The sequence below is a fragment of the Rattus norvegicus genome, chromosome 6 (assembly GCF_021556685.1).
Source record: "Rattus norvegicus strain SHRSP/BbbUtx chromosome 6, alternate assembly SHRSP_T2T, whole genome shotgun sequence".
NCBI lineage: Eukaryota > Metazoa > Chordata > Mammalia > Rodentia > Muridae > Rattus > Rattus norvegicus.
In genome coordinates, this window is record NC_141539.1 from 59,641,550 (window position 1) to 59,650,291 (window position 8,742).

At 38.1% G+C, this 8,742-nt stretch overlaps 1 long non-coding RNA gene across 2 annotated transcripts; it reads right to left on the reverse strand.

Moving 5' to 3' along the window:
- Nucleotides 1-289: 289 nt before the first annotated feature.
- Nucleotides 290-8,352, reverse strand: LOC148005200 (uncharacterized). 2 transcript variants are annotated; one of them, XR_015623005.1, is made up of 3 exons: nt 4,198-8,352; nt 2,110-2,297; nt 290-1,360 (listed from the first exon to the last, which is right to left on the reverse strand). It is a non-coding gene; the product is annotated as an uncharacterized LOC148005200 (long non-coding RNA). The 2 variants fall into 2 exon arrangements; XR_015623003.1 differs by having other exon boundaries at nt 4,143-5,552.
- Between the last annotated feature and the right edge of the window lie 390 nt (nt 8,353-8,742).

Below are 8,742 nucleotides of genomic sequence, written 5' to 3' on the forward strand. Positions count from 1 at the left end.
AAGCAATGTGATATTTTTTCTATGTAGGCTTTTTAAAATTACTTTTGACCAAGTGATAAAACTTAAAACTAAGCCTTTATGTAAAGAAACACAATCCAGAAGTTTCCCCTTATACTACAGTAGCTTCCTTACTTCCTCTGTGCATCTGTAGAGAGTGTAGGTTTACAGAATCAGAGAGCAAAGTCTGTAATTATCACAAGGAAATGTGTTTGAAAGGAACCAAAGTAACTGAAATGTGAGTGTATGATTGACACACAGGACAAGAATAAGAAGAAATTGGGCTGTTTCTCACAGTGGAATATATTAAGTATATTTAATTCATGCACACAATAAATGCTATGTTTCATTTTAATTATGCATTCATAATTAGCAATGTCATTGACACTGCCAATTGGACACTTTTAAAAAGATAATTACTTAATTTTTTAATATATGCATCCTAACTCTCCTATGATCTAAAATGAAATTGCACTTCCATTTTTATTATTTTCAAATTAAACTACTATAATGTAAATTAACATTGCTGCTTCAGGAAATTAACACCATTCATGGTATCCTTTCCAGCACTTTGACACATGGTCGCTAAGTCCTTCAGCACATGCACTTCCATAATAAGTTATAATAAACTACCAAATTATTGCCTTTGTTTTTCATGAGAAAACCCCTGTGTAGTCCCTCGCCACATTCTATCTTAATCAGATCTATCCATCCTACAAGGAGATCCAGTTTTGTTTTCAGAAAAATGGAGAGGCCATCATACAGGCTAGACTTAAAACACATCACAGGATTTTGGGGTAGTTGACCTCTATCTTACTCCATCTTTAAGGACATTCCATTAATAAGGAAGTCTGGAAACTTGCTGACCCAGCGTCCCTGCTTCAGGTTGGATGACTGTGTAGCTTCTAGTTTTTGAAGAGCTCCCAGAAGCCTGCTTTGTTTGTTTTCTTCTTTTCTTTTCTTTTCTCTTCTTTTCTTTTCTTTTCTTTTCTTTTCTTTCCTCTTCTCTTCTCTTCTCTTCTCTCCTCTCCTCTCCTCTCCTCTCCTCTCCTCTCCTCTTCTTTTCTTTTCTTTTCTTTCTAGTAACTGCATGCCTGGGCTTGCCTGGACTCAGGCAGTTCTTAGGCCTAGTCTCCTACACTGCTAATCTGAATTCTATCAAGGAGCCAGCCTGTCTTATTACTAGGCCTGACTACATAGCTCATCACCAGAACACTTGTGATCCTAAAATATTTGTTCCCAACTACTCTTGAGCCATAAAGCATGCAATGCCCATCCTCAGTCACATGCCTGTACAAGGACTTGACTTCTTAGGATAGTAAGCTCCAGAGACTCCAGAATGCCTGATGCAACCATGTCCATCCTAAAAAAGAAAAACAAAAAAGGCTGTGTTCCACAATTTCAAGAGGAAAAAAAAGTATAGTTAATAATAATTTTTCCAAGGACTAGATTTTTTAAGGGTTAGTCACAATCAACTTGTAACATTCTCAGCATATATTTTTGAAATATCTAACTGGGATTAAAAAGTTTATAATGCTTAAGTAAATTTAAGATTACACTTTATTTTTTTTTTCCTTTTCTTTTTTTCGGAGCTGGGGACTGAACCCAGGGCCTTGCGCTTGCTAGGCAAGCGCTCTACCACTGAGCTAAATCCCCAACCCCAAGATTACACTTTATATAGACACAAACATGCAGGTAAAATACATAAAGATTGTCTTCTTTTTTTTCATAAAAGTTTCAGTGCCCTCTATATGGTAAGAATACCTTGGAGACAATCTGGTTTTTTTTGTAATAATTTCCTGAGCACTTACTCAGCACATACATGACTGAGGCATGCAGAGGCCAAACCAGGACACTGAGCTCACACAACTAGAGAGTAACATGGCAGGAACACACAGCCTGTGTTTGTATGTCCTTTCTATACTGTGTTCCATTAATCAGTGTCTAAACCTGATGTTCAGGAACAATAACAATATATCTGAGGATATATATTTAGGATCAACTTAGTAATACTTTAGTGTGAATTTTGTTTTCATTTTTATTCTTCAATGGACTAGGTAAGGTGACAGTCATTAGTCACAGCTATGCCACCTAATGATGAAGATGACTTACTGTTTATGGAGTATATTTATAGTAAAGCTCTCTAGTCCGAGGGTGATGAGATGGCTCACTAGTTAAGAGCATTTTCTGTTCCTCCAGAGGACCAAGGTTTGAATCCCAGCATCCACCGCAGGAGACTCTCAATGACATTTATCTCCAGCTTCAGGGATCCAGCATCATCTTCTGGCCTCCATAAGAACCTGCATACATGTCACACACAAACACATACATTCCACAAGTAAAAATAATGCATAATTTTTAAAAAGGACCCAGTAGCTTCCATTTATCAAGTTACATTGCTAATTGGTCACTGCTGGCTTTCAAATGGGGCTTCCATCAGCTACTAAGCCCATGGGCTATCTATGACATAACACCAGTGGAATCACACAATACCCCTTTCAATGCCCTCTATTCATTGACTATTGATGTAGTTTAAGAGTATTCTGGGAATACACCCCCTGTCTTATCTTTATTCAATGACTAGCCTTCCTTCCTAGGCCACCACACTAACCCTCTTTGACTGCCACAATAGCTTCCCTGACCTTTTGTCATTTTTATTGCTCAAATAAACAGTTTACATACAAAGTGAGGCTACCTGATTTGTATCTTTTCCCATACTTTTAAGTACAAATACTAATGGTATTTGGTGGCTTGTACCTGTCTGCTCTATAGGGCCTTTCTCTGTTTTGCCATATAGTAAGCATTGCATTATCACATAACATGCTGAATTGGTAGCAATTGCTGACTATGTGATTGGCTTCTCCAAGCACAGTTAGAGTAACTTGTTCATTCAGTTGGCACTCCTGTAGACAATGCTATCTGTACTATGTTTCATTTAATCTAATAAAGATTACATATTTTTGTATATTATATAGAGGGTCAACCTGGCATTAATAGGTTACATTTATTTTATTTTATTTCATCATCATCATCATCATCATCATCATCATCATCATCATCATCATCATTATTTACATTCCAGATTTTATTCCCCTCCTGGTCCACCCTCTAAGTGTCCAAAATCCCATACATCTTCCCAGCTCCCTGTCTCCACAAGAATGTTCCCACCACACCCACTCCACCAGACCTCTAAACACCCTGAGGCCTCCAGTCTCTTGGGGGTTGGGAGCATCTTCTCTGACTGAACCCAGACCCCACAGTCCTCTGCTATATATGTGTTGGGGTCCTCATTTCAGCTGGTGTATGCAAATCCAGTGTCTGAGAGATGTTGGGGGTCCAGGTTAATTGAGACTGTTGATCCTCCTACAGGGTCACCCTCCTCCTCAGTTTCTCCCAGCTTTCCCCTAATTCAACCACAGAGGTCAGCAGCTTCTGTTCATTGGTTGGGTGCACATATCTGCATATGACTCTTTCAGCTGCTTGTTGGGTCTTTCGGAGGGCAGTCATGATAGGTCCTTTTTGTGAATGCCCCATAGCTTCAGTAATAGTGTCAGGCCTTGGGGCCTCCCCTTGGTCTGGATCCCACTTTGGGCCTGTCACTGGACCTTCTTTTCCTCAGGCTCTTCTCCATTTCCTTCCCTGCATTTCTTTCAGACAGGAAGAATTATGGGTCAGAGTTTTGGCTATGGGATAGCAACTCTATCCCCCACTTGATGCCCTGTCTTTCTGCTGGAGGTGGGCTCTACAAGTTCCTTCTCTCCACTGTGGGACATTCATCTAGTACTCTTTGAGTCCTGAGAGTCTCTCACCTCCCAGGTGTCTGGTACATTCTGGAGGGTCCTTCCAACCTCTTCCTCCCGAGGTAGCCCATTTCCATTCTTTCTGCTGGACCACAAGGTTTCAGTCCTTTTCTGCCACTCAGTACCAGATCATGTTCCTCTCTCCCCCTACTCTCCCCTTCCCCTTCCAGGTCTCTCCCTCCCTCCCCCTGGTGGTTACTTTCTTCTCCCTCCCATGTGGGACTGAGACTGAGGTGTCCTCTCTTGGGCCCTTCAGCTTGTTGACCTTTTTGAGTTGTGTGGACTGGACCTTGGGTAGTCTGTACTTTTTTTTTGGTTAATGTCCACTTATTAATGAGTACTTACCATGCATGTCCTTTTGGGTCTGAGTTACCTCATTCAGGAGGTTCTATCCATTTACCTGCAAAAGTCAGGATGTCCTCCTTCTGAATGGCTGAGTAGTTTCCATTGTGTAAATGGACCACCTTTTCTGTATCCATTCTTTTGTTATGGGACATCTGGGTTGTTATAAGGCTGCTATGAACATAGTGAAACACATGCCCCTGTGGCATGGTAGGGATCTTTTAGGTAATTGCCCAAGAATGGTATTGCCGGGTCTTCAGGTAGATCGATTTTCAATTTTCTGAGAATCCTCCAAATTGATTTCCAGAATGGTTGTACCAGTTTTCAATCCCACCAGCAATGGAGGAGTGTTCCTCTTTCTCCACATCTTTGTCAAACAGGTATTGTCACCATAGGTTTTAAAGGGTCATTTTGATTTGCATTTTTCTGATTACTAAGGGCTTTGAACATTTCTTTATGTGCTTCTCAGCCATTTGAGATTCCTCTGTTGTAAAGTCTCTGTTTAGTTCTATACCCCATTTTTTGATTGGGTTGTTTGGGTTTTTGGTGGTTAGCTTCTTGAGTTCTTTATATATTTTGGATATCATCCCTCTATTGGATATAAGGTCAGTGAAGATTTTTTCCCCAGTCTGTAAGTTGCTGATTTGTCATATTGACTATGTCCTTTGTCTTGCAGACGCTTTCCAGTTTCATTAGGTCCCATTTATCAAATATTGATCTTAGAGTTTGAGCCATTAGAGTTCTGTTTAGGATGCCCCATGTACCCCGGCTGGGACAGTGAGTTCAAGGCTCTTTCCCACATTCTCTCTATTAGATTGAGTGTATCTGGTTTTATGTTGAGGTCCTTGATCCACTTGGATTTGAGCTTTGTGCAAGATGACAAATATGGTTTTACTTTTATTTTTCTACATACACACAGCCAGTGAGACCAGCATCATTTGGAGATCCTTTCTTCATTCCATTGTATATTTTTGGCTTTGATCACTTTGTCAAAGATCAAGTGTGCATAAGGGTGTGGTTTTATTTCTGGGTCTTCAATTCTATTCCATGATCAACTCTGTACCAATACCAGCAGTTTTTAATCATGATTGCTCTGTAGTAGAGCTTGAGGTCAGGGATGGCGATTCCCCCTAGCTGTTCTTTTATTCTTGAGAATTGTTTTCACTATTCTGGTTTTTGTTTGTTTGTTTGTTTGTTTTTTGTTTGTTTGTTTTTCCAGGTGAATTTGAGAATTGCTTTTCCCATGTCTTTAAAGAATTGTGTCGGGATTTTGATGGGGATTGTATTGAATCTGTAGATTGTCTTTGGTAGGATGACCATTTTAACTATGTTTATTCTGCCAATCCATGAGCATGGGAGACCTCTGCATTTTCTGAGATCTTCTTTGATTTCTTTCTTGAGAGACTTGAAGTTATTGTCACACAGATCTTTCACTGGTTTGGTTAGAGTTACCTAAGATATTTCATATTATATATGGCTGTTCTGAAGGGAGTTGTTTCCCTAATTTCTTTCTCAGCCTGCTTATTGTTTGTATAAAAAAAAAACAGCTACTGATTTGTTTGAGTTAATTTTATATCCGGCCACTTTACTGAAGTTGTTTATCAGCTGGAGAAGTTTTCTGGTAGAATTTTTGGGGTCGCTTATGTATACTATCATATCATCGGCAAATAGTGATACCTTTATTTCTTCTTTGCCAATTTGTATCCCCTTGATCTCTTTTTGTTGTCTTATTGTTCTAGCTAGCACTTCGAGTACTATATTGAATAGATATGGGGAGAGTGGGCATCCTTATCTTCCCTACTTTAGTGGAATTGCTTTAAGTATCTCACCATTTAATTTGATATTGGCTGTTGGTTTGCAGTAAATTGTTTGTATTATGTTTAGGTCTGGGCCTTAATTTCTGATATCTCCAATACTTTTAACGTGAAGAAGTATTATTTTTTGTCAAATGCCTTTTCTGTATCTACGGAGATGATTATGTGATTTTTTTCTTTGAGGTTGTTTATGTAGTGGATTATGTTAATTATATTCCTATATCGAACCAACCTTGCATCCCTGGGAGGAAGCCTACTTAATCATCGTGAATGATGGTTTTGATGTCTTCTTGGATTCAGTTTGCAAGAATTTTATTGAGTATTTTTGCATTGATACTCATAAGTGAGATTGATCTGTAGTTCTCTTTTTTGGTTAGGTTCTTGAATGGTTTAGGTATCAGAGTAATTGTGGCTTCATAGAATGAATTAGTGTTTCTTCTGATTCTATTTTATGGAATAGTTTGAGGGATATTGGTGTCTGGCTCTGGGCTTTTTTCGGTTGGGAGGTTCTTAATGGTTTCTTCTATTTCCTTATGGGACGTCAGCCTATTTAGATAATTTACCTGCTCTTAATTTAACTTTAGTATCTGTCTAGAAAAGCATCCATTTCATTTAGATAGTCCAGTTTTGTTGAGTATAGGCTTTTATAGTAGGATCTGATGATTTTTTTAAATTTCTCTGTTTCTGTTGTTATGTCTCCCTTTTCATTTCTGATTTTACTGCCGTTGGGCTCTTTAGTTAGTTTGGCTAGAGGTTTATCTATCTTGTTGATTCTTTCAAAGAACCAGCTTTTGGTTTTGTTGATTCTTTGTATTGTTCTCTATATTTCTATTTGATTAATTTCAGCCCTACATTTGACTATTTCCTGCTGTTTACTCCTTTTGTGTGAGTTTGCTTCTTTTTGTTCTATAGCTCCCAGATATTCTGTTAAATTGTTAGTGTAGGATTTCTCCTTTCTTTACCAGGGCACTTAGTGGTATGAATTTTCCTCTTAGCATTGTGTCCCATAAGTTTGGTATGATTTGTCAAGATTTTCATTAAATTCCAGGAAGTCTTTAATTTCTTTCTTCCCTGACCAGGTTATCATTGAGTAGAGAGTTGTTCAGTTCTCCCGTGTATGTGGGCTTCCTGTTGTTTTTACTTTATTGAAAACCAGCCCTAGGCCATGGTGGTCTGATATGATGCATGAGATTTTTTCAATCTTCTTGTATTGGTTGAGGGTTGTTATGTAGCCACTTATATAGTCAATTTTGGAGAAGGTACCATGAGGTGCTGAGAAGAAGGCGTATTGTTTTAGAGTGAAATGTTTTGTAGCTATCTGTTAAATCCAGTTGGTTCATAACTTCTATTAATTAGTTTCACTGTGTCTCTGTTTAGTTTCTATTTCAATGACCTGACCATTGGTGAGAGTGCAGTGTTGAAGTCTCCCACTATTATTTTGTATGGTTCAATGTGTGTTTTGAGCTTCCCTAAAGTTACTTTTATGAATGTGGGTGCCCTTGTATTTGAGGCATAGATGTTCAGAATTGAGGCTTTCTTTTGATGGATTTTCCATTTGATGAATATGAAGTGTCTTTCCTCATCATGCTTGATAACTTTTGGTTGAAAGTCTATTTTATTGGATATTACGGTGGCAAATCCAGCTTGTTTCTTGGGACCATTTGCTTAGAAGAACGTTTTCATCCTTTTACTCTGAGATAGAGTCTGTCTTTGTTATTAAGGTGGGTTTCTTGTATGCAGCAAAATGCTGGATCTTGTTTGAATATCCAATCTATTAGCTTATGTCTTTTTATAGATGAGTCATTAATTCTGAGAGATATTAAAGACAGATAACTGTTACTTCCCATTATATTTGTTTTTGTAGGTGGCTTTATGTTCTTGCGGTTCTCCCCTTTTCGTTTTGTTGTGAGACGCTTAATATCTTTTCTTTGGTGTAGGTACCTTGCTTGTGTTGTAGTTTTCTTTCTAGGATCCTCTGTAAAGCTGGATTGGTAGATAGATCCCATTTTAATTTTGTTTTGTCCTAAAATATTTTTGATTTCTCCATCTATGTTGATTGATAGTTTTGATGGTTATAATAACCTGGCCTGGCGTTTGTGTTATCTTAGAGTCTGTGTGACCTCTGACCATGCTCTTCTAGCTTTCATAGTCTTTGTTGAGAAGTCTGGTATAATTCTGATAAGTCTGCCTTTGTATGTTACTTGGCCCTTTTCCCTTGCAACTTTTAATATTCTTTCTTTGTTCTGTGCATTTAGTGTTTTGATTATTATGTGATGAGAGGATCTTCTTTTTTGGTCCCATTTGTTTGGTATTCTATAGACTTCTTGTACCTTTATGGCCATCTTTTTCTTTAGGTTGGGGAAATTTTCTTCTAAGATTTTGTTAACATTTTTGGGTCTTTTGAGTTGGGAATCTTTGTTCTCTTCTATTTCAATTATTCTTAGATTTGGTCCTTTCATTGTGTCCAGAATTTTCTGTATGTTTTAGGTTAGGAGTTTTTATGTTTTGAATTGTCTTTGACAGTCCTGTCAATCTCTTCTATGGTATCTTCTACACCTGAGATTCTCTCTTCTATCTCTTGTATTCTGTTGGCAATACTTACATCTGTAGTTCCTGACATCGTTTCTAGGTTTTCCATTTCCTGTTTTGCCTCCTTTTGTGTTTTTCTTTATTGTTTCTCCTTCCACTTTTAGGTCTTGGATTGCTTTATGCAATTCCTTCACGTGTTTGATTGTGTTTTCCTGTATTTCTTTAAGGGATTTGTTTCCTCTTTAAGAGCTTCTACCTGT